Raw genomic sequence first — 24040 nt, 5'->3', positions numbered from 1 at the left:
CACTGAAGAGCGGCAGTGCTCTGTGTCGGCCAAGGAAGTAAAAATACGAGGCAGCAGCTACAGGGGGAAGAACGACGTGACAAGTCGGCTGCTTGCATAAATTTTCTGAATCCTTCATGCTCTCGGGACTATTTTTTGTTCCTGAGAAACACAATCTCCAAAGCTGCTTTGCATCGTCAAAAGCTGCATAGGGGCAGGCTGCCAACAGGACTACCCGGGCACGCTGCAGTGGCATCTCCAGGCGAGTTCCTTTCATCTGCTGTCTCGTAGGCTAATCCCCGCTGCGGTGCCACCCCACGCCCCCAACCTGCCGGCGCGGCTCTTCCGGCCCGCGGGCTCCCGCAGAGAAGTACCCAGCCGCCCACGCCGCCCGCCAGCCGCAGTGCGCGGCCTTGGCCTTGGGCATGCGTGCGACGTAGCTGGGAGGGGCGGGCCGGAGCCGGAGGAGGCGCGGCAGGCGCTCGCAGTCTGCAGTCCATTGGTCCTCTCCCCGTAGCCCCCAGACGTTCGAGGCGGCGGGGCGGGCCACGTCAGGCAGCCGGCGCGGGGCTGAGCTTGTGGCAGAAGCGAGGTAAGCGATGCGGGGTGGCAGGCGGCTGGCTGCGGGCCGCTGCCCCCTGCTCAGAGGCCGCAGGATCGCACTCGCCTGTGACCTGTCTCAGCTTGGCGTGGAGGGCGGCTTAGGCCCTGCAGGCCTGGGGCTGTGCTGGGAGATGGGGCAGTGGAGCATGTGGCGGCAGGGCAGCACCAGGGCGTGGGTGGCCAGGAATGGGACAGGTTCTGCCGTTTGTCCTCGTCCTTTCCTGTCTGGGCTCTGAACTCCTGGACGACTAGGCCTTCTGCGTTAGAGAGCTCCGCGATGCCTGGGTGGGGCCGGCTCTGGTGCTTTCGCTGGGGGCTCAGCAGGATCTTGACTCGGAAACCGATCAGCGCGATCCTTGCATACTTAACCTGCAGCAGGTTGCAGTTTTCCACTCTTCCCTGACCGGTTCCCCAGTTGAAGGCAGTGCAGGGGATTCTGGGTTGTTTCCTTTCTGGCCGGGAGGTGGGGGGCCTGGAGGGGACGGGGACGGTCTCCTCATTACCAGTGACTCATTCAGATCCTGTCCACTTCAATGCAAAGGCTTATGGGTGAGCAGGGCCTGTTTTCAGACCTCCTGATTCTCAGGCTCTGTCCTCCCTTGCTGGAATTACCTAAAAAAAATATAATAATAACATATATATACATATATATGTTTTGAAATGCCTACAACACCTATGCGGAGGTTTGCAGAGACTTGTCGTTGTGTTGCACCATGAGTTTTAATTTCAGCTATGGCATCATCATGATCCTTCAGTTTAGTTCCTGAAATTGGTGCTTCTGCAATCAATGAAGTCATCCTATCCAGTATCATGCAATCGGTTCATTCATCCATTTGACATTTTTTTTTTTTTTTGATGAATTCCTTAATGGTTAGGGTCTTATGTCAGAAACTAACATGGCATTCCCTGCCTTTCCCCCATTGTATCTGCCAGTTTTATTGTCTAGATTTGAGATGTAGGGTTTTTTTTTTTGTTGATGTTGATGGTTCAGTTTCAGGTTCCAGATTTAGGTACAGAAGCTCTTGATTCTATATCGTAAGATAGAGCTCTTCTGCGACCTCATTCAGTTTTTCTTACTTTCACCTCTAGGAAGTCTCAGGCCATGATGGCTAGAGGTGCTGTAATATTGCTTACTGTACTATGAAAGACCCTAGGTTTTAGGTGCCTGTGTGTAAAGTGAGGGGATGGAATTAGTAGTATTCTGTAATTTTGAAATGTTCAAGGAGAGGAGGGACATCGGCATGTTTACTGAACCATGTTAATGGTTGGGAAGTGACCATTTTTAAAACACAGAATGTATTTTATGATTATATGCTTTAATCTTTCTGAATCCGCCCACATTTACTTTTTGACTAGCAAGCAGGTGCATATTTACAATTTTGGTTCACATTCGATTCCTGCATACAAAGCACTATGACTCATCTAAATTTTGAAATGTAATAATCAGGAGCTTCTTAATGTTATGCTTAAAGGTATGATATAAAGACAACTGGATAAGTATGCAATTTTCAAAGTACTTTGAGTTGCAGCGGTAGATTAGCGGTAGCTAAAACCAGGGTCTGCCTTGGTTATTTGCTTACTTGGTTAAATGTTAGGTAGTTACCATCACCTGGTTAATATCTATCAATGTCATCTCTGTGTTAACATGTGTTTTATCAAGCTGAAATTTATTGGAATTCAATTGATTGCTGCTTCCACTTGAGAATTGATAACCCAAAGGTAAATAAATCATTAGTTTGAGAATAAAAATGCCCATAGAGATGGAACAATAGTTTTTTATTTGCTGATTGGTTAATGGGACTTACAGGTAAATCGTTTGGCCTTCTTGCAGGTGAAAAAAGGATTTCTAAAATAGTTCTGAGACATGATATTCATAGCCTTGTGATATTTTTTGGATGTTATTCACAAGCCATTATGTGAATTAAATTGTTTATGTCACTATTAGGGATTTGGAAAGTTTAAGGAACTACAACTTTTCAGAGTTTTGCTTTTGCAAAATTTCTAGAACTTTCTAGTTCTAGAAATGGACCAGATCAAGATGGGAAGATTGAGGAGAAATGCAAGAACTGAGGGAAAAAAAATCCAGGTGGAGACTTTTCTAGTTTAAAATTTGAGCAGAAAAAAGCACAATGAAAAATACAAATATAACTATATTTGGAAGAAGTGTAAGGAAATACTAGTGTCAGGATTACTGGTGAGTCTATATCAAAACTTGATTTTTTAAAAATTGAAGTATAATTGGCATATGCTATCCTATTAGTGTCAGGTGTATATCATAGCGATTTGATATTTTTATACATTATGAAATTCCCGTGAGTCTAGTTATCATCTGTCACCGTGCAAAGGTCCTACAATATTATTGACTATATTCCCTATGATGTACATTACATCCCCGTGACTTACTGATTTTATAACTGGAAGTTTGTACTTCTTAACCCCCTTCACCTATTTTGTGCGCTCGGCCCCCCCCCCCCCCCCACTTCTCCTCTTTGGTAACAGTTTGTTTATTGTATCTATGACTCTGTTTCTGTTTTGTTTTGTTCATTGATTTGGTTTTTCAGGTTGCACATATAAGTGAAATCAGACGTCTTTTTTCTGACTTATTTCCCTTGGCATAAAACACTTTAGGTCCATCCATATTTTTGCACATGACAGGATTTCATTCTTTTTTATGGTTGAGTAATAGTCTGGTGTGTGTAAATAAAATGTACCATATCCTCTTTATCCATTCATCTATCAATGGACATCTATTTATGGTTCCTAAAAAAGAAACCTAGAGTGGTAATTTCAACTTTGATCACGGTACATCTGGGCAGTACATGCTTCTTTAGGAGATGTGAAATCTATATTGTACATTTTAAATTTATTTTTATTTTTTTAATTTTACTTTTTTAACGTTTATTTACTTTTGAGAGACAGAGAGTACGTGTGCACGTGAGTGGGGGAGGGACAGAGAGAGAGAGGGAGATGGAATCCCAAGCATGCTCTACACCATCAGCACAGAGCCCTACATGGGGCTCGAACCCACAAGGCATGAGATCGTGACCTGAGCCAAAACCAAGAGTCGGACGCTGAACTGACTGAGCCCCCCAGTTGCCCCTATATTATATATTTTTGAAGAAGTACTACAGATCTAGGGACGCCTGTGTGGCTCAGTTGGTTTAGTGTCTGACTTCAGCTCAGGTCATGATCTCATGGTTCGTGAGTTCAAGCCCCACATTGGGTTCTCTGCTGGCAGCCTAGAGCCTGCTTTGGATCCTCTGGCCACCCCCCCCCTCCCCCCCATCTCTCTCTGCCCTTCCCCTGCTCGTGCTCTCTCTTCTTTCAAAAATAAACAAACATTAAAAAAAAAAGTACTGCAGGTCTAAAGATGAGTAGTATAATAAAATATAGTATAGTTATGTAAGTGTAAGTTTGTGATTTGCAATTCATGATAAGTTGGATGAAGGTAGTATACTATCTCTACATGATAGGAAATGAGATTTGCTCAGCTGATAGGACAAGGGATGTTCATCAGTTTTTCTCCCATTTATTATTTTAAAACATTTTTAAAACATTTGAAATATTATTTTAAAACATTTTTATTTTATATATATATAGAGAGAGAGAGGGGCAGGGGAGCAAGGGAGCAAGGGAGAGAGGCAGAAGGGGGAGAGAGAGAATCTTAAGTGGGCTTCACCATGTGGGGCTCGATCCCACGACCCTGGGAGCATGACCTGAGCTGAAATCAACCAACTGAGCCAGGCACCCCTCCCATTTACATTATTTGAAACAAGGGGCGCTTGGGTGGCTCAGTGAGTTGAGCATCCAACTTTGGCACAAGTCACGATCTCATGGTTTGTGAGTTTGAGCCCAGCGTCAGACTCTGTCTGACAGCTCAGAGCCTGGAACCTGTTTCCGATTCTGTGTCTCCCTCTCTCTCTGCCCCTCCCCCACTCATGCTCTGTCTCTTTCTGTCTCTCAAAAATAAATAAAAATGTTAAAAAAAATTAAGTTATTTAAAACAAACTTTCAAGCAATATGGAAGATCCCATCTAGTTTCAAACAATAGATTGAACGTTGTTGTTTTTATAAATTGGGCCCCCTAAGCACTCCTGGTCTCATAATTTTTATCCTATTTCAAGTCCTATTGGAAGTAATAACATTGCAGTTATGATTTTTAAATTTTGCTAAATTTATATTGGCTTTTATTCAATTAGACTGAGTTACTTTAGTTTTATATATTTTGAAGATGTTCAAAAAATTTGATATTAAATATTGTGCAATTTTCTGTTGTTCGTGATAGGGAAAATACTTCTTTAGGCCCAAGGAATTTGAGAATCCGAACTGCATAGATAGTCAGCTGTTATTATTTATTTAGAGATTTGTCTTTTCCTTTGCCTGGAGACCAATGAAGCATTCCATCCAAGGTTCTGAACTGAAGATTTCAGTTCTTTTCAGTGCATTAGATTCTATCCTTTAATCTGTTTTTGGTTAAATAAATGAAGGCTTGCTAATTTGGCTGATAAACATGTTGAACAAACGTCATAATTGTGAATGTTGTAACTATAGTTTTGTTACCAGGTTTTTTTTTTTTATTAAATTTTTTAAAAACATTAAAAGATGTTTATTTTTGAAAGAGACAGAGTGTGAGTGGGGGAGGGGCAGAGAGAGAGGGAGACACAGAATCCAAAGCAGGTTCCAGCCTCTGAGCTGTCAGCACAGAGCCCAATGGGGGGCTCGAACTCATGAACCGTGAGATCATGACTTGAGCCTAAGCCTGACCCTTAACTGACTGAGCTACCCAGGCGCCCCTGTTACCAGGTTTTCTCACGGCCACGGTGTACTTTTCTTTCCTCTCTTTAAAACCTTTTTCTTTGGCCTAGCTGCTTTCAGAATTTACTGTATCTTTTACTTTATTTAATGATCATTGAACAGGTTGGTTTATATAATCAAAACTTGAGGTGTTAGTTTATGATATTAGGACACATGGAGGGAGTGGCAGAAACTTTTTATTAAAGTTTTGCATTGTTGGGGTGCCTGGGTGGCTCAGTCCGTCTTGACTTCAGCTCAGGTCGTGATCCGCGGTTCGTGGGTTTGAGCCCCACATTGGGCTCTGCACTGACCGCGCAGAGCCTGTTGAGGATTCTCACCCTCTCTCTCTGCCCCTCCCCCTCTCATGTGCTCGGTGTTCTCTCTCAAAATAAATAAAAGAACTTAAAAAAAATAAAAAAAAGTTTGGTATTGTTGAAACATTTAAGTAAATGGAATTTTTAGAGTCATTGATATTAAAGATATTGTATTTATTTGGGGTGCCTGGCTGGCTCAGTTGGTAGAGCATGTGACTCTCGGGTCGTTTTTTTGTTTTTTTGTTTTTTAGTTCAACAAAGAATATCTGCTCTGGTCCCGGGTCCCTAACTTTCCTTCAAAGAACTTGAAAAGTATTGTGTGGAAGCCACAGAGAGGGCCAAACTACAGAGAAGAATATTACAATTAGATGCATGTATAGCATACTGGAGGGCAGAGGGGGGAAACTGAATATGAGATTTCAGGAGCTTCAGAGAAGGCTTTCTGGAGGCTTGTTTGCTTGAACTGAATTTTGAAAGCAAGTAGAAATTAGTTGGTGAGGACGGAGGATAAACATTCTGGGCCCAAGGGAGAAGTGAGAACAGACTGACAGATGAGAGACAAAACATAGACTCTTCACGTATCAAGGGGTGGATAGAGAAATGAGGTTTAATATATAAACAAAGAGCATATAATGAAAAGCCCTCTTCCCTACCATTTTAAACATTTTGACCTTTATCCTTGAGGCTGTGGTGATCCAATGGGTAAGAGATTTTTAAAAATTTATTTTAAATTTTTAAAATTGACATCCAAATTAGTTAGCATCTAGTGCATCAATGATTTCAGGAGTAGATTCCTTAGTGCCCCTCGCCCGTGTAGCCCACCCGGCCTCCCACAACCCCTCCAGCAACCCTCAGTTTGTTCTCCATAATTATGAGTTCCTTCTGTTTTGTCCCCCTCCCTGTTTTTATATTATTTTTGTTTCCCTCCCCTTGTGTTCATCTGTTTTGTCTCTTAAAGTCCTCATATGAGTGAAGTCATATGACTTGTGTCTTTCTCTGACTGACTAATCTCACCTAGCATAATACCCTCCAGTTCCATCCACATAATTGCAAATGGCAAGATTTCATGCTTTTTGACTGCCGAGTAATACTCCATTGTATATCTATACCACATCTTCTTTATCCATTCATCCATCGATGGACGTTTGGGCTCTTTCCATACTTTGGCTATTGTTGGTTGTGCTGCTATAAACATGGGGGTGCATGTGTCCTGAATGGGTAAGAGATTTTAAGTTGAAGAAAGTTAAGACCAGTTTCATGTGGCAAGGCGAGGAATGAATGGTAGTGGAGCAAGGCCCGTTGGTGAAAGTGCAGTGTGATAGAGCTCCAAATGATGCAGGGGGGCTTGAGAGACTAGGATGGACCCAAGATCTATTAAGATGATGAAAGCGGTGTCTAGTTCGATGTGTGGGATGAGGAAAAGGTGGGTGGAGTCAAGGATGCCTCCTAGGTTTATGGCTTCCCAAGGTAGGAATCACATGAGGATTATCAAGAAACTAAGATGAGTCTTGGATATGCCTTTAGGTCACACATTTGATGCTGTTCTGTGGGCAGTTGGCAGTACTGGTCTGGGAAGGAGGAGGTGGTTTTAGGCAACATAGCGATTAAGATGTTATCAATATATAGGTGATAGTTAAAACAGTGTGCAGATAGATGTAGATACCTAAGAGAGTTTGTAGGATAAGAAAGAAGCAAGCAAAAAAGAAACTCTGGGAAGTACCACCGTATAAGGAAGATGATCCAGTGAAAAAGAATGAGAAGGAACAGTGGAGCTCTAGAAGGCAAGGGCATCGAGGATTTCAGAAGGAGAGAATGGACAACTGTGAAATACCACGGAGGATGGAAGAGTGCTGCCGTGAGGTTTTAGGAAGGTCTACCAGATAGGCAAGAATGATTAGTTTGCAACGTTCCTAGTTCATATAATTGTATAACTTTCTGTAGCAAAATTCAATAGAACCAGACGTTATGTATAGTTGGAATGAACCAGTGTTTGGATTTTGTTATCTACCTATGGCAGGAATGCAAGGGAGCTCAAAGTATTAGTAAGACAATGGTAGAAGTGTTGAAACGTGAGGTTTAGACTGCGTCGAGGTTGTGACCAAGCCAAGAGGAGGCTGAGAGATTGATAGAAAATATTGGTTCAAGGGATTAGAAGTCTGGGTGAGGTGTGCATGTGTAAGGTATATAGGGTATAAGGAAGATAGCTGATAGAAGTACTCTGGAATCAGAGAAGAATATTGGAGTTTAAGATTTTAGGGTGCTGATAGAATGTAGGAATTGGCCAGGGGTGTAGATGGCTGAAATGGAGGTGATACGGAGATATTCAAGAAATGAGACTGGTGTATTGGATGAATCACTGACTTAGAAATGGGCCCCAGAAGACCATGGTACCCAGGGTGGAGAGCCGGACTATGGTTTCTGAGTTTTAAGATCGCCTATAGTAGTGATTAGTATATATGGGACATGAAGATACTTGGATGGCATGACCTCACAGGTATGAGACTAAAAGGTCAGGCTTCTTCTGGGCCTTGGAGCTTGGCAGAATGATTAACTTTCACCGAAATGGCCACCAAAGAAGGAAAGTGTAGTTTCCATTTGGCCTAAGAAGTAGGGGGAACATCTCCGTGTTGCCTGTGGAGTCTGCTTGGGATTCTCACTCTCTCTCTCTGCTCCTCCCCTGCTCGTGCTTTGTCTTGAGAGGAAGAGAGAGAGAGGGAGAGCGAGCGCGAGAGTGCGCTCTCTCTCCCAACCCTCTCTTAAAATAAACTGTAAATTTAATTTTTTTAATGTTCTTGTTTTATTTTTGAGAGAGAGAGCATGAGTAGAGAAGGAGCAGGGAGAAAGGGAGACACAGAATCCAAAGCAGGCTCCAGGCTCCGAGCTGTCAGCACAGAGCCCGACGCGGGGCTCGAACTCACGGACTGTGAGATCATGACCTGAGCTGAAGTCGGTCGCTCAACCGGCTGAGCCACCCAGGCGCCCCTCAAAATAAACTTTAAAAAGAAGTAAGGGGAGCATCTAATGAAGATGTTGAGCATCTAATAACAGAACTTATTAACCATGGAATCAGAGTCCAAAAAGCGAGGACTGCTTACTGGAGAGGAAGGCAGGTTAGGAAGCGTTGGGTGTGAGGGAGGCTGACCCTGTTTTTCTGAAGCGTTTGTCTGGCTTTGAAGCATTTGTCTTGACTTCCAACATGCTTTTCATCGCACGTGCCAGTTCTCCGGTATTGTTAGGACGCCTGGAAGGTTATGTTGACCATTTTAGGTTCGTTCTGGTGTAAAAAACGCCTCGATACTAATGACGACTGCCATGGATTTGGGAGCGGGCATACATGCATCTACCTCTGATTTCCCTCCTGTTATCTTAGGGCCTCGAGGCCTGTTGAGCAGTCTGTGTTTCTCAGGGCAGTTCCTCACTCACGCATAAGATCCTGTTCGTTTTGGCTCCAATTTCTCTCCTGCAAAATTGCTTTTTTCCCTCATTGCTGGATTATTCCCTTCAGTATGTTAACATCCTATTTCTCTTATCTTAAAACAATTACCTTTTCAGGGTGCCTGGCTGGCTCAGTCGGTGGAGCACGTGGCTCTTGATCTCGGGGTTGTAAGTTCGAGCCCCCACATTGGGTGTAGAGATTACTTAAAAACAAAATCCTAAAACAAAGTCTTTAAAGGGGTGGCTGGCTGGCTGAGTCAGGAGCATGCAACTTTTGATGCGGGGGTTGTGAGTTTGAGGCCCGCATGGGGTACAGAGATTACTTAAATAAACAAATAAACATTTAAACTAAAATTTTTATTTTATTTTGGAGAGGTGGGGGAGGAGGTGCAGAAGGAGAGAGAGAGAGAATCCTGAGCAGGCTCCACCCTTAGTGCAGGGCTGGATGTGGGGCTCGATCCCATGACCCTGGGATCATGATCTGAGCCGAAATCAAGAGTGCTGTTGCCATGTCCAACCAACTGAGCCACCCGGGCACCCCTCCGGAAAACAAAATCTTAAAAAAAAATTTTTTTTAAACTAAATCCTTAAAAAAAATACCTGTCTTCATCCCATTTCCCCCTTATGCCGCCTCATAATTTCTTTTTCCCCCTTTATGGTGAAACTTATGTGTCCATTTACTTCCTTCTCTTTCTTCCTCAAACCCACTGTAATCTGGCTTCCCTCACACTCTGAAACAATTTGCTCTCCTCAAAGTGACTCTGATTTTCATTTTGCTAAATCCAAAGGTCTGTCTTTCAATCCTCATCTCTTACCTGACCTATCAGCATTTCTGCCCCAACTTTACTGAGTTATCAGTGACACATATTGCGAAAGTGACACATATTAACAGAAGAGAAATCTAGTAAGTATTTTAAAAATAATCACTCTATGGGGCGTCTGGGTGGCTCAGTTGGTTAAGTGTCTGACTTCAGCTCAGGTCATGATCTCATGGTTTGTGGGTTCAAGCCCTGTGTCGGGCTCTGTGCTGACAGTTTGGAGCCTGGATCCCACTTCAGATTCTGTGTCTCCCACCACTCCCTCTTCCTGCCCCCGAAAATCAATAAACAGTAAAAAAACTTTTTTGGGAAAAATAATCATTCTGGGAGTGCCTAGGTGGCTCAGTCGGTTGAACATCCAATTCTTGATCTCTGCTCAGGTCATGATATCACAGTTTATGAGTTTCAGCCCCACATCAGGCTCTACTCTGAGAGTGTGGAGCCTGCTTGAGATTCTCTATCTCCCTCTCTCTGCCCCCCTCTCTCAAAATAAATGAATAAAGTTTATATATATATATATGTTTAAATATATATATAATATATGTAGTTAAATATATAATTATATATAATAATAAATAATAATATATGTAATTAAATATATAATAAAAATATATAAAATAATAATAATCACTCTGACAGTATTTCAGTGGGCAAAGACAGAACAGAGCAATTAGAAGACCACAGTAGGTTGCAAAAAATGCCCGACGTTCTACCCGTTTCCTATATGCACATTTCTTTACAAAGTGACTTTGTTGCTTCCCTCAGGAAGAGGTAATCCATTTCTCCATCCCCTTGAATCTGGACTTCCTTGTGACTGCTTTAATCAGCAGCAGGAGAAGTGGGATTTCTTAGTCTCAAGGCCACGTAGCTTCCTCTTGCCTTGCTTCCATTAGACCACCACGTTAAGAAGCATGGAATAGCTTGCTGTAACACATGTAGGAGAGACAAGCCATCCCAGCGGAAGCCTCCAAACCTACCTGTCCCCGTTTGCCACGTGAGTGAGCCTAGACAAGACTCGCAAAAGAAGTACCCCCTCTCCTCTTCTTCAAACCCAACCCACATTGCCAACCCCAGAATCATAAACTAACAAGTGATGGTTGCTTTGCCTCACTAAATTTCAGAAGTGGGTTGTAATCGCTAACCAATATAGAGGCTCTTAGAACATCAAGGACGGACAATGGGGGGCTTACGCTAGAGTGAGAATGGTAGGTAATGAGAAGTAGTGAGAAGATTCTAGACATATGTGCGGATTGTAAGAGAAAGTGAAGCGTCAAGGATGACACCCAGGTTTTTTCCCTGAGTCATAGAAAAGAAGGAGTTTCCATTAACAGAGATGGGGAAGACCACAGATGAAGCAAGTATAGGGAAGAAATCAGGACTTGAGTTTGAGCTTTCTATTAGTCATTCAAATAGAAACACTGGGTACGTATCTGGATACACAGAGTCTGGATTTCAAGGAACGAGGTTCAGGCTAAAAATATAAATTTTGCAGCTGACTATTACCAGTATTAAAGACTGAATGATATGATTGAGGGACCGTGAGGTCTAACACTGAGCCCAGGAGCACTCCAATGTTAAGAGGTCAAAGAGATAAGAAAGAACCAGGAAGGGGCGCCTGGGTGGCGCAGTCGGTTAAGCGTCCGACTTCAGCCGGGTCACGATCTCACGGTCCGTGAGTTCGAGCCCCGCGTCAGGCTCTGGGCTGATGGCTCAGAGCCTGGAGCCTGTTTCCGATTCTGTGTCTCCCTCTCTCTCTGCCCCTCCCCCATTCATGCTCTGTCTCTCTCTGTCCCAAAAATAAATAAACGTTGAAAAAAAAAAAAAAAGAAAGAAAGAACCAGGAAGGGAAAAGAAAAGGGGCATCAGGTGAAAGAAAAACCAGGAATTGTGCATCTTTGATCATTAAGGGAAGGTGTTTCAAGAAGCAGAAAGTAATCAACTGTTTTAAAAAATGCCGATGGGGGGGCACCTGGGTGGCTCAGTCGGTTAAGCGTCCGACTTTGGCTCAGGTCATGATCTCACAGTTCGTGAGTTCGAGCCCCACTTCAGGCTCTGTGCTGACAGCTCAGAGCCTGGAGCCTGCTTCAGATTCTTTGCCTCCCTCTCTCTGACCCTCGCTGCTTGCTGTCTTTCTGTGAAGAATAAATAAACATTTAAGAAAAATTTTAAAAATGCTGATGGGAAATGGTAACTATGGGACAGGCTGGAGGTGGCAGTAATACGAGGGTGGTAATCATCTGGCAAAAATGTTACGATTTATATCTCAAAGTGAAGAGGCTGCTATTCGGTGACTAAAGTTCAGGTGTTCCGTGCCATTGATTTGAGAATATGACCCTCTTCCAAAGAACAAAGAGCCTGGATGTGGAAGAACACTCTGGCTAAGCAGACCTCTGGAAAAAAACAGATCACAAAAGTACTTGCAAGAGGAAGCCACGGATTTCCTCGGGTAAGAGCCAGAATCTGTTCCAAGGGCTTTTCCATAAAACACCAAAGAGATACCCAGGCCCGAAAATAGTTTGGTACCAAAAGCCTACCTTTAGTCTTCTGCATTGCAGCAGACGACTGCCTCTTTGGGTTGTCTGACCTGAAACCTTTGGTGTCCTCCTTTCCTCTTCTTACCTTCCACATCCAATCCGTTTGCACATTTTGTCAAAATGCATGGAAAGTCTGACCTCTTCTCCCCGTTGCTACTGCTGTTCTCCGAGGCAATGTGGTTTCTCTCCTCGGATTATTGCTGGAACCTCCTCACGGTCTCTTCTTTTTTCCATCCTTGCCTGTTTATGGTTTACGTCTTCAGAGAAGCCAGAATGATCTTTTAGAAATGACAGTCGAGTCTGACATCCTCCTGTCCCAAACCCTGTAGGACTCTTCTGTCTCACTGAGGAACCCCAAAGCTCACGGCGGCCTGCAGGGACTTACAAGATCTGGGCCCCTGGTCACTCTTTGCTCTCCCACTGCCCGGTTTGTTCGTGTGGACCAACCACGTTGGTGTCTTCGGTCTTCCCTAAACCTGCTAAGCATGTCTCCACCTCAAGGTTTGTGCTTCGTGTTCCTTCTGTCTGGAATGTTCATTACTTCCTTCTGGTCTCTGTCCAAATGTCACTCTCCCAGAAAGGCCTTTCTTTGTCCTTTGACAGATGCCCAAACATATAAGACTGCCCTAAAGGGGCGCCTGGGTGGCTCGGTGGGGTAAGTGGCTCTTGCTTTCGGCTCAGGTCATGGTCTTCCCGTTTGAGAGTTAGAGCCCCGTGACGGACTCTGCACTGACAGTGTGGGGCCTGCTTGGGATTCTTTCTCTCTGACCTTCCTTGGCTCGCCCTCTCTCTTCCTCTCTCCGTCTCCCTCTCTCTGCCAGTAAATGGATGAATGAATGAATGGACTGTCCTAAAATTTATCTATTGATGACGTAGTGGTTTTGAGGTGTTATGTTGTATATGCATTTGGAAAATTAAAAGGAAATAAACTCTTTGTACTGTAATTTTAGCAATTGAAAGAACCTAGCTTTTATAAAGTTTCAGTTATAGGCTAGACAAATAAGTGCTAGAGAGCTACTGTTGAAACACAGTGCCAGTAGTTAACAATATGGTACTGTGAACTTCAAAAGAAAAATTTTTTTTTTTACAGATTATTTTATTTTGACTTTTGACTTATTTATTTTTTTTTAGAGAGCAGGAGAGGGGAGAGGGGCAGAAGGAGAGAGTGAGAATCCCCAGCAATCTCCACGCCCCCGCCGCCCCGGGATCGTGACCTGGGCCAAAACCAAGAGTTGTACGCTCAACCGACTGAGCCCCCCCGGGCGCCCCCCCAAATCCGATAGAGTAGATCTCATGTAGGTTGTCTTTAACAACCATACCCAACCAAAAGGATACAAGACACGGAAGGTGTTGCGTGTCTATTACATTGATTGTGCTGATGCAATCCTGGGCGTTTGCATGTGTCTGGACTCCTCACATGGTACATGAGAAGTTATGTGCATTTCCTTGGATATCATGTCCATTATTATACAGTAGCGTGGTGAAAAAATAGCTACTCTCTCACCTGAGGCTAACTTACTTGATTAACATGAGATTGGAGGAAGTTGAACACACTGGAGGAACACTTAATTTTTTTCAGGGACAGATGGATTCATTTGCTGGCAAACAACTTAGAATCCAAGGTAATTCTGTTAGCTTACTTGTTTGGAACTCTGCAGGACCATTAGAGCTTCTAATAACTCAAAGGTGTGACTTTCTCATTAAATAGCTCTTAATAAGCAGTGTAATTGGATCAAGTGAGACTTTTTTATCTTGTGTGCTGTGGTGAAACTGCCTCTTGCAGACAGTGATAAAGGACTGTGGTTTCAAGTGAATCGATAACATTACCACTTTTTTTAAAAGATTTTATTTTATTTTTGTAAAGTTATCTCTACACCCAGTGTGGGGCTCAAACCCACAACCGTGAGATCAAGAGTCGCACACTCCACCGACTGAGCCAGTCATGAACCCCGAGATCACTATTTTTTTTTTATCGAGACCCCAAAACTGACCTTATGGTTTTATTTGAAGAGAATTAGTGATTTTTATTTAGTGTAAAAAAAGCAATGTATGCCAATTACAGGGGAGGTGGGGAATTAAATGTAGCAAATACAAGGAGGAATATGATAGGTGATAATCACCTGTCATCTTATTATCCAGAAGGGTACTTGTTAACATTTTTGTATATTCACTTTTTTCCTTAATCCTTTATATATATACTTTGTATATATATACTTTAAACTTGGTTATGTTCATGATTGTTTGCAAAAATTTCTTTTTTAAAAAAATTTTTTAAATGTTTACTCACTTTTTGAGAGAGAGAGAGAGAGAGAGAGGCAGAGAGCGAGGCAGAGAGCGAGGGAGACACAGAATCCAAAGCAGGCTCCAGGCTCTGAGCTGTCAGCACAGAGAGCCTGGCACTGGGCTCGAACTCATGAACTGTGAGATCATGACCTGAGCCGAAGTCGGCCACTTAACTGACTTGAGCCATCCAGGCGCCCCTTTCTCTCTCTCTCTCTCTTTCTTTCTTTCTTTCTTTCTTTCTTTCTTTCTCTCTACCATAAGCATTTCCTTATACGATTAAAACTTTGTAAATGTATTTTTCATACCTAATCAGTATTTTATCTGCGTATTCCGTAGCTTATCTTTTAGATCAATGAGTAACTTTATGCCGAAGATGGTCTTGTTTAACCCTATCGTATCCTTTTCTGGCGTTTTAATACTTACTTATTTTGAGAGACAGGGAGAGCGGGTGCACATGGGGGAGAGGCAGTGAGAGAGGGAGAGAGAATCCCAAGTAGGCTCTGCACTGTTAGTACGGAGCCAAATGCTGAGCCTGATCTCACAAACTGTGAGATCGAGACCTGAGCGGACATCCAGAGTCTGACGCTGAGCCGCCCAGGCGCCTCCCCCTTTTGTATTCTTTGTGTTCTTATACTTTTGAAATGGGGAGTGAATGGGACTTGAACACCTACATGCCACCCTGGGGGAGGTAGCCAAGAAGTGCCAAACATCAGATCAAATGCTCAGTCAGTAGCACCTTGACTGCCCACTCCCATAACAAAGTGGGCTCGTTTTGACCTACCTTAGACTTTCATTTTTATTGTGCCAAGTTCCCTGTGGGATTCAGTTGGGTGGGTGGGCCTTGGGGAGTCTCTTGTGGTCCCGGGCACCAGGCTGGTTCTGCCTTGTTTCTGCGGCTTTGAAGACCTGTGCGTCAGTTCGGAGGGAAGCCAGGTTGGGAGCGATCTCCTAGTGTCTGCATTTGGGCCGAGAGGCAGAAATGGTCTTTGAGGTTGAAATGACGCTCTTTGAACAGTGGCTTTATTGTGAGTTTGCCGGTCTGTAGAGCTGCTGCTGCTGTTCATCTAGTCGGTCATCTATTTCCCCCACGGTGTTGAAAAGTTTCCTAGAAACTGTACCTATAAAAATTGCATGTATCGGTTTGAAAATTTGTAAACTTGAAAAAAAAGAAATGCTGGGGATGTCGGGAGGCTCCGTGGGTTGAGCGTCTGGCTCTTGATTTCAGCTCAGGTCACGGTCCCAGGGTCGTGGGATCAGGCTCTGCGTCGGGTTGGGCACTGAGGGTGGAGCCGGCTTGAGATTCTCTCTTTCCCTCTTGCCCCTTCCTCCCCCCCACCCCCTAAAAATTCCCATGAGGAGCTACATGTTCCTCTTCCTGCTCCTCCAACTGCTCTTCCTCCTCTTCTTTAAGTATAACTTGTTTGGTAAAGGTTTTATTTTTAAGTAATGTCTACGTCAACGTGGGGCTGGAACTTACAACCCAGAGAGCCAGAGTCATATGTGCTACCGACTAGTCAGCCAGGAGCCCCTAAATATGATCTTGAAATGAACTATCAGGGACATTCTACATACTGTATTCTGCCAACTGGGTATCGGCGTGTTTTTTTTTTTTTTTTCCAGGAGCCTCTTCTAATTCTTGCATATGGTGCTTCGTGTCTCCAGGCCAATGTGAAATGATTTACTAAAGGTCTTCTGCTCGGGATGGTTGTGAAGGTTAACTGTTATCTGCTTATTAAGCACCCTACAAATAAAAACAGCCGTGAATAATGCCAGCTGTGGAATAGAAAATTAGTAAATGTTACTTCTTTGGGTAGTTACGTGCTTAAAGCGCCTTTTACCCCCAGTGGGAAATACGCAGAGGTGATACTGCGGGTTTCTAAAGGGTTGTAATACATAGCAGACTAAGGACGTGGCTATAACAGACAATAGCTGTCAACTGAAGCATTCAAGTAAAACTTATGATGTATTCAAGTAACAAAGACCCATTTTCCAGCTCTGTTAGATTCAGCTGGAGACAGTGAAGAACCAGTCTTGTGAGCTTTTGCATGTGTTCTTTGACCTTTTTTTTTTTTTATTTAAGAAAATGTATCAAAATGAATAACAGTGTAATAAAATATCACTAATCTGGGTTCTGCTGATTTAGGATTTGGACTTGGTTCATCATGATACTATCTATACAAAAGTTATTTGCTCAGTGGAAAAAAAAAAAAAAAAAAAGCCAGGGAAGGGATGTGGCTAAGGAGAGTGAATTATTTTCAGACCCTAAATGTGTTGGTAAGTGACTTCCGGTTGCCGTGTTAATTCGGAGATAAAGTCATTTAGGGGCGCCTGGGTGGCTGAGACGGTTGAGCGTCTGTCCAACTCTTGATTTCGGTTCAGGTCATGATCTCAGGATTCGTGATCGAGGCCTGCCTCTCTCTCTCTCTCTCTCTCTCTCTCCCCCCCTCTCTCTCTGCCCCTGCCCCACCCACCCACCCACACACTCTCTCTCAAAATAAACAAACTTAAACAAAAGAAGAAGAAGAAAACTGTTCACAAATATGTTTTTCTACTTCTGGCTCTTATTGATTTATTTTGGCCTTCGTTTCGTGAGTCTAATTCGTGAGAAAGATACAGATTCTTCTGTATTTCTCACTTTCTGTTTTGGAAAGTTGATCTGAAAGCAAAATAAACAACAGAATTCTGATTCTAACATTTTTTCTTTTTCTTTTTTTTTTTGGAGTGTATTGTGTATTAGCTACTGTGCTAAACACAGCAAGTCGAAAACCACTTTTACTAACTGCCCATTGCACCCCAGGCCCAGCAGTGGTGAGCCAGACACAGCTGTTTCTCTCAAGAAAACTTGAAAAGTCCAGGGGAATAATGCAGCAGGCTTGGTCAGAGAGGAGCCCTTCCTGTTCGACAGCCTTCTTCGCCAGTGTCTGAGCAGGGACAGCTGCCATCCCATGGCAGCTAGCCCCTTCACAACGAGAAGGTCTTCTCCATCTTGAGGACGGATTACAGTCCTCACAGGGCTGGAAGGGACGTTAGAAATTGCCTGAGCCCAGCTCTGCATCTCAGCCTCTTCTTGTCCTTGCCTGGAAGGTGATGTAGTCCTCACCCTGTTTTCTGAGACGGCCGCGGGAAGTGAGAAGGGACGTGGAGTGGCTTCCGTGTGGTCTTTTTCTTCTGGACATTTCTTCCCGAACATTCCACCATGGTTGCAAACTCTGTGTTCTTACAAATGACCTCATCCATACGGAAATTTCTCTCTGTCTCACGGAGCTGTGTTTTGAACTGTCACATGATGGGGCCACCTGCCAGCTAAGCATTCCTTTGCGGAAGTGTGGCCGTCTGTGCCTGTGGGGTAGTGTTTGAGCAATCGTTTGGGCAAAGGATTGCTTTCATCTGTTTCAACGTATATTTACCTATTTATTTAAAAATGGAAAATGATTTTTTAATAAACTGTCTTGTGCTTGCTAAAAACAAAGCAAAACAAAAGGGAAGTGTAAATATGGAAGTTTTGATATCACTGGTAAGAATCTGCATGGACCAGGGCACCTGGGCGGCTTAGTCGGTTAAGCGTCCGACTTCGGTGCAGGTCATGATCTCACAGTTCGTGGGTTTGAGCCCTACATCGGGCTCTGTGCTGACAGCTCGGAGCTTGGAGCCCGGAGCCTGCTTTGGATTCTGTGTCTCCCTCTCTCTCTCTGCCCCTCCCCTGCTCATGCTCTGTCTCTCAAAAATAAATAAACATTAAAAAAAAAAAAAAGAATTTGCATGGACCTAATGAAAGATCCACACACTCATTGCCATGACAAGAGTAGCCAATCTTTGTTTTTGTTAGATGCTCACTGGACTTGAACTGAATAGTCAGTGATGAAATGAAAATGTAAAATCAAGAAATATACAGGATGAGGGTCGGTTTATATTGATCGTTTTTGTGTTTTGTGCTCTGCATGGGATGCCTCCGGTTTTTTTAAAGATTTTTTTTGAGGGCTCCTGGGTGGCTCAGTTGGTTGGGCATCCCGACTCCTGATTTCAGCTCAGGTGACCATCCCAGGATCGTGGGATTGACCCCTATGTCAGGCTTCACACACAGTGTGGAGCCTGCTTCAGATTCTCTCTCTCTCCCTTTGCCCCCACCCCTGTTTGCGTGTGCTCTCTCTCTCTCTCTCAAAAAAAAAAAAAAATAAAAAAATGAATAAAAGATTTTATTTTTGGGTGCCTGGGTGACTCAGTCGGTTGAGCGTCCAACTTCAGCTCAGGTCATGATCTCATGGTTCGTGAGTTCAAGCCCCGGGTCAGGCACTGTCTTCAGGGCCTGGAGCCTGCTTTGGATTCTGTGTCTCCCTCTCTCTCTGCTTCTCCCATGCTCACACTGTGTCTGTCTCTCTCTCAAAATAATAAATAAACATTAAAAAAATGATTTTATTTTAAAGCAATTGCCACACCCAGGGTGGATTGCAATATATACAAAGATACATAGCTGTTTGCATGTGCTGATGAACAGGTTTTTTGTGCTGTGCATGTGCTGATGAACAGGCTTGGGAACAGGTTTTTTGTTTTGTTTTGTTTTGTTTTAAAGAGATGCTGGATTCTCTGGGATGCAGCAAGATGTAGTAGAAAAAACAAGGCATTGGATTCAGACTAAGAATAATAATAGCCAACATTTTGAAAGTGTTCGTTATGTGCCTGGTTGTGAGTAAAGTGCTTTAATGCATTATCTTAATTTGAAAAAAAACTCTGCATCAATTGTCCTTTATAGGGTAGCGGTTAAGAACGTGGACTTCGGAGACAGATTGCACGGTTCATATCTGTGCTCAGCTTCTTACATAATTAGGCAATTAATTTTGACCTCTCTTTGCCTCACTTGGTTTTTCATATGAAAATGTGGATATTAATAGTAGTCCTGTCATGTGGTTATTTTGAATATCGGATGAGAGAAGACACATAAAGGGCTTCGACAGTGCCTGCCTGGCACATGGTAAAACTCAATATCCTGGCTATTAATACCACTGTATAACCTCAGGCAAGTTACTTCCTCTCTTGAGATGTCGTTTTCTCATGTGGGAAGTGGGAGTTAATAATATCTACCTCAGAGTTACTGTGCAGACCCAATAGGATCAGTTTAAAAAAATTTTTTTTTGAATGTTTTTATTTATTTTGAGACAGAGAGAGATGGAGCATGAGTAGGGGAGGGGCAGAGAGAGAGAGAGAGAGAGAGAGAGAGAGAGGGAGACACAGAATCCGCAGCAGGCTCCAGGCTCTGAGCTGTCAGCACAGAGCCCGATGCGGGGCTCGAACCCATGAACCACGAGATCATGACCTGAGCTGAAGTCAGCTGCTCAACCAGCTGAGCCACCCAGGCGCCCCTGAGTGAATCTATATTAAACAGGTACTTGTTATATGCTGGGGTCACAGTGGTCAAAAAGAGAGACCAGGTCCCTTCCTGCAAGAGTTTGCCATCCATTGCGGGGGTAGAAAGAGGCAGCGGAAATAAGTGAATGATGACCATTTGAGATTGTGATAAAGCTGTGAAGGATGTTGCTTCCCAGTGCACTATTATCTTTTTAAAGTTTTATTTATTCTCTGGGGCACCTGGGTGGCTCAGTTGGTTGGGTGTCCAACTCTTCGTTTCAGTTCAGGTCCTGATCTTGTGGTTTCGTGGGTTTGTGCCCCGCGTTGGGCTCTGTGCGGGTAGTGCGGAGCCTGCTTGGGATTCTCTTGCCCTCTCTCTCGGCTCCTTCCCCGCTCGCGCTGTGTCTCTCTCAAAATAAATAAATAATACTTCCAAAAAAATTTTTAAGTAATCTCTACACCCAGTGTGGGGCTCGAACTCATGACCTCAACTCAAAAGTTGTATGCTCTACTGACTGAGCCAGCCAGGTGCCCCCAGTGCCATATTTACTTTATTTCAGGGCTACATTGACTTAGTTAACAGTGGGGAAATTTTCTATCTTCCTCTAAAATTCTTGTGCTTATTTGATCTTCAGCTTTCACCAGCACTAAGAATGCAGGTTAAAATAACTAAACTGTAACCATTGCATTCTACATGAATTTAGTAATTTGGCTTTCATGGAAAATAAGAACTGAGGTTGAATGGTCACTTTGCAGCAATCAAGAAAAATGTTGCTTTTTAACTTGTAATCAGTCTACACAATTCTTTTCAAGAGTGAGAGCTTTTATTTTGGTGTAAACTTTACCCGGGAGTCTAAATGGGAAAATTTTAATGGTTATGTTTCTCCTTAAAAATGGAAGAATTTTTTGCATGGTTTAAAGGTAATTGCATCTATCTAGTTAAATTACATTGACCTGTTTCAATATTACTATTTCCATAAAGTGTTGGTAAGATGGCTAACAAAGGAATCTTTTCAAAAACATTTTTTAAAACAGTTTTATTTATTTTGGGGAGAGAGAGAGACAGAGCATGGGTAGAGGAGGGGCAGAGAGAGAGAGGGAGACAGAATCTTAAGCAGCTCCTGAGCTGTCAGCACAGAGCCCGATGCGGGGCTCGAACCCACAAACTGCGAGATCATGATCTGAAACGAAGTTAGACGCTTAACCGACTGAGCCACCCAGGTGCCCTGGCTAACAAAGGAATCTTTTATCATTTCTCAAATTTTCCTAGTTTGTTGCTCACTGCATCACACCTGTTAATGATGGATTTCTATGCTTGCAGTAATTTGGTTTCAGAAAGTTCTATCTTTGTTTCTAAAGTATGTGTTAGTATCTGAATAAATATTTTGGTGACTATTCAAAATTGCAAAAACACATGGTCTTGTGAAAAAAATTAGAAAATAGGAACAGGCAAAACGAAAAATCACCCATAAGGTATATTTTCCAGGCTTTTCCACATCCACCTGTGCTCAGACAATCTGGATTTGAATTTCAGCTTACTTTACAACCTTGAAAAAAACCGATCTAACTTTTCTGTGCCTCGGTTTGTTCATCTGCAAAATGAGTACTTATCTCATAGGGTTATTGGAGGGTTAAATGAGTTAATATAGGTGAAGTGCATAGAATATTGCTTGGCCCTTAGTAAGAACCCCCTATGTGAGGTTTTAAAAATGTTTTTTTTTTTTTTTTTTTTTTTTTTTTTTTTAAGAAACCACAGAAATTTAATTCTCACAGTTCCGGAGGCTGACCGTCTGAGATTAGGATGCCGGCATGGTGGGACCTTCTTCTTGGGTCATAGGCAGCAACTTCTCTCTGTGTCCTTATATGGTGGAAGACCTAAAAAATTTGTTATTATGGAAGTTTTCAAACATACGCAAAAATAGAATAGTATTATGAACTCAAATATACTCCTCTATTATGAGCATTTAGATAGACATTCTTGTTTTAATCTATCCCTCCCCCCCTTCCCCCAGGGTAAGTGGAATATTTTATAGAAAATCCTTAATGTCCTATCATTACCCCCTAAATACTTCAGCTTATACTATATTAATATTTGCTGAGAAGTAAATTATTTTAGAGAACCAGTGCACAGAATTAGGGTCATTTATTTTAAGTTTTATTTATTTAAGTGATCTCGACACCCAACATGGGCTCAAACTCAGGATCCTGAAATCAAGAGTCTCCTGCTTTTCTGACCGAGCCGGCCAGGCACCCCACAGAGTCATTTTTGAGGGGAGGAAATACAAGTAAAATACTTATGAAATATATTCTGTGGTGCTTTACCAAATTCTAGTTAACTGAATAGTATTTGAAGTAAAATTATAAGAGTGGAGATTTTAGCTGTTCAGATTAGACCTTTATTTGGAAGATCTTTTTTTTTTTTTTGATTTTTTTTTTTTTTAATTTTTTTTTTTTTCTTAAACGTTTATTTTTTTGGGGGGACAGAGAGAGACAGAGCATGAATGGGGGAGGGGCAGAGAGAGAGGGAGACACAGAATCGGAAACAGGCTCCAGATTCTGAGCCATCAGCCCAGAGCCCGACGCGGGGCTCGAACTCCCGGACTGCGAGATCGTGACCTGGCTGAAGTCGGACGCTTAACCAACTGCGCCACCCAGGCGCCCCTTATTTGGAAGATCTTTAAAATGATTGGGTATCAGTTTTTATTATAAATATACTGTAAAGATGATTTTGTATCAACATGAAATATTTATCTCAAAAACGCACTGAGCAATTTGAGTATTTTTTTGGTGGAGCAAAAAATTTCAAAATTGTAATAGAAAAAATCATCTCATAAAAGAGCTAATTTGAAGACTTTGAAGGCTTAGATTGGATACTGTAAAAATTCTAGGTAAGTATATCTTTAGATTTTTTACATTTGATCTTAGCCAAAAGGCCGAGAAGCCTTTAGATTAAAATTTTTTAAATGTTTATTTATTATTTTTGAGAGAGAGAGAGAGAAAAGAGTATGAGTGGGGGAGGGGCAGAGAGAGAGAGGGAGACACAGAGTTGGAAGCAGGCTCGAGGCTCTGAGCTGTCAGCACAGAACCCGACGTGGGGCTCGAACTTGCAGACTGTGAGATGACCTGAGCCGAAGTCGATGCTTAACTAACTGACTGAGCCACCCAGGTGCCCCAAGCCTTTAGATTAAAAAAAAAAACAAAAAAAACTTTAGGTTTTTTAAAAATAACTTTTTAATCTTTATTCTCATATATTTGGCACATAAATGCCTACACAGATATGACACTTAAAAAAAAGATTACTCAGGAATAATTAGGGAAAATGTAACAAAATCAGGCATTCTTCAAGGAAGTGGTTTTGTGTTTTACTTTAATGCCTGGTTCTCCTGGACAGCAATCAGTTCTAACTTGGAATTTCCTGCCTTTGGTCTTATTTTAGACTCTCACTTCAAAATCTGTGAGTAAGTAGCATGTGATATAAACAGAGAAAGAACTAAATTGTAAAGGCAGGGATTTGATTGCTGTTTGATGTATTTTCGTAAATTGTAACCAGTGAGATCATCAGAAGCCGTAGCCACCTACACTTGCTTGGCACTTGAATTACAGACCCTGAAATTCCTCGGGCCTCGTGCAGCCATGACCAGAACGTGCCGGTCATACCTCGTGGTACTGATGGTCCAGGGATGCACTGAGCCACAAAGGGAGCACCCGCCCTCCCTTCTCACCTGAATCGCCAGCCTGATCAGCCTTTTTGGCAAGTTGCTTAACCTCTTTGATGTTCAGTTTCTTCATTTCTCTGGGGAAAAAGAAGTAAGGAAGGGAGCTGGTCTCAGGTCTACCGTGTTATTAAGGAAGTACGACCTACTGTAACAAAGAGATCCCCAAATGCGATGGTTCAAACAAAGTAGAAGATTCTTTCTTTCTCATGTAATAGTTGGAGTTT

The 24040-nt window shown here is 42.8% G+C and overlaps 1 protein-coding gene across 7 annotated transcripts in view; it reads left to right on the top strand.

The window, feature by feature from the left end:
- Positions 1–439: 439 nt before the first annotated feature.
- The window catches only part of FOCAD (focadhesin), a 313853-nt gene continuing 290252 nt past the window's right edge, over positions 440–24040 (top strand). The window contains exons 1-3 of one of the 7 annotated variants that reach the window (XM_047828978.1): positions 557–571; positions 12289–12389; positions 12807–12978. The gene's annotated coding sequence lies outside the window, so the exon portion shown is untranslated. Of the gene's footprint in view, positions 572–12057; positions 12979–24040 lie in introns of those variants that run through there. The other 6 variants (XM_047828979.1, XM_047828976.1, XM_047828975.1 and 3 more) reach the window with 6 other exon arrangements.

Source organism: Prionailurus viverrinus, chromosome D4, assembly GCF_022837055.1.
Source record: "Prionailurus viverrinus isolate Anna chromosome D4, UM_Priviv_1.0, whole genome shotgun sequence".
Taxonomy (NCBI): Eukaryota; Metazoa; Chordata; class Mammalia; order Carnivora; family Felidae; genus Prionailurus; species Prionailurus viverrinus.
The sequence above is the reverse complement of the archived record's forward strand: the minus strand, read 5'-3'. Positions and strand labels throughout refer to the sequence as shown.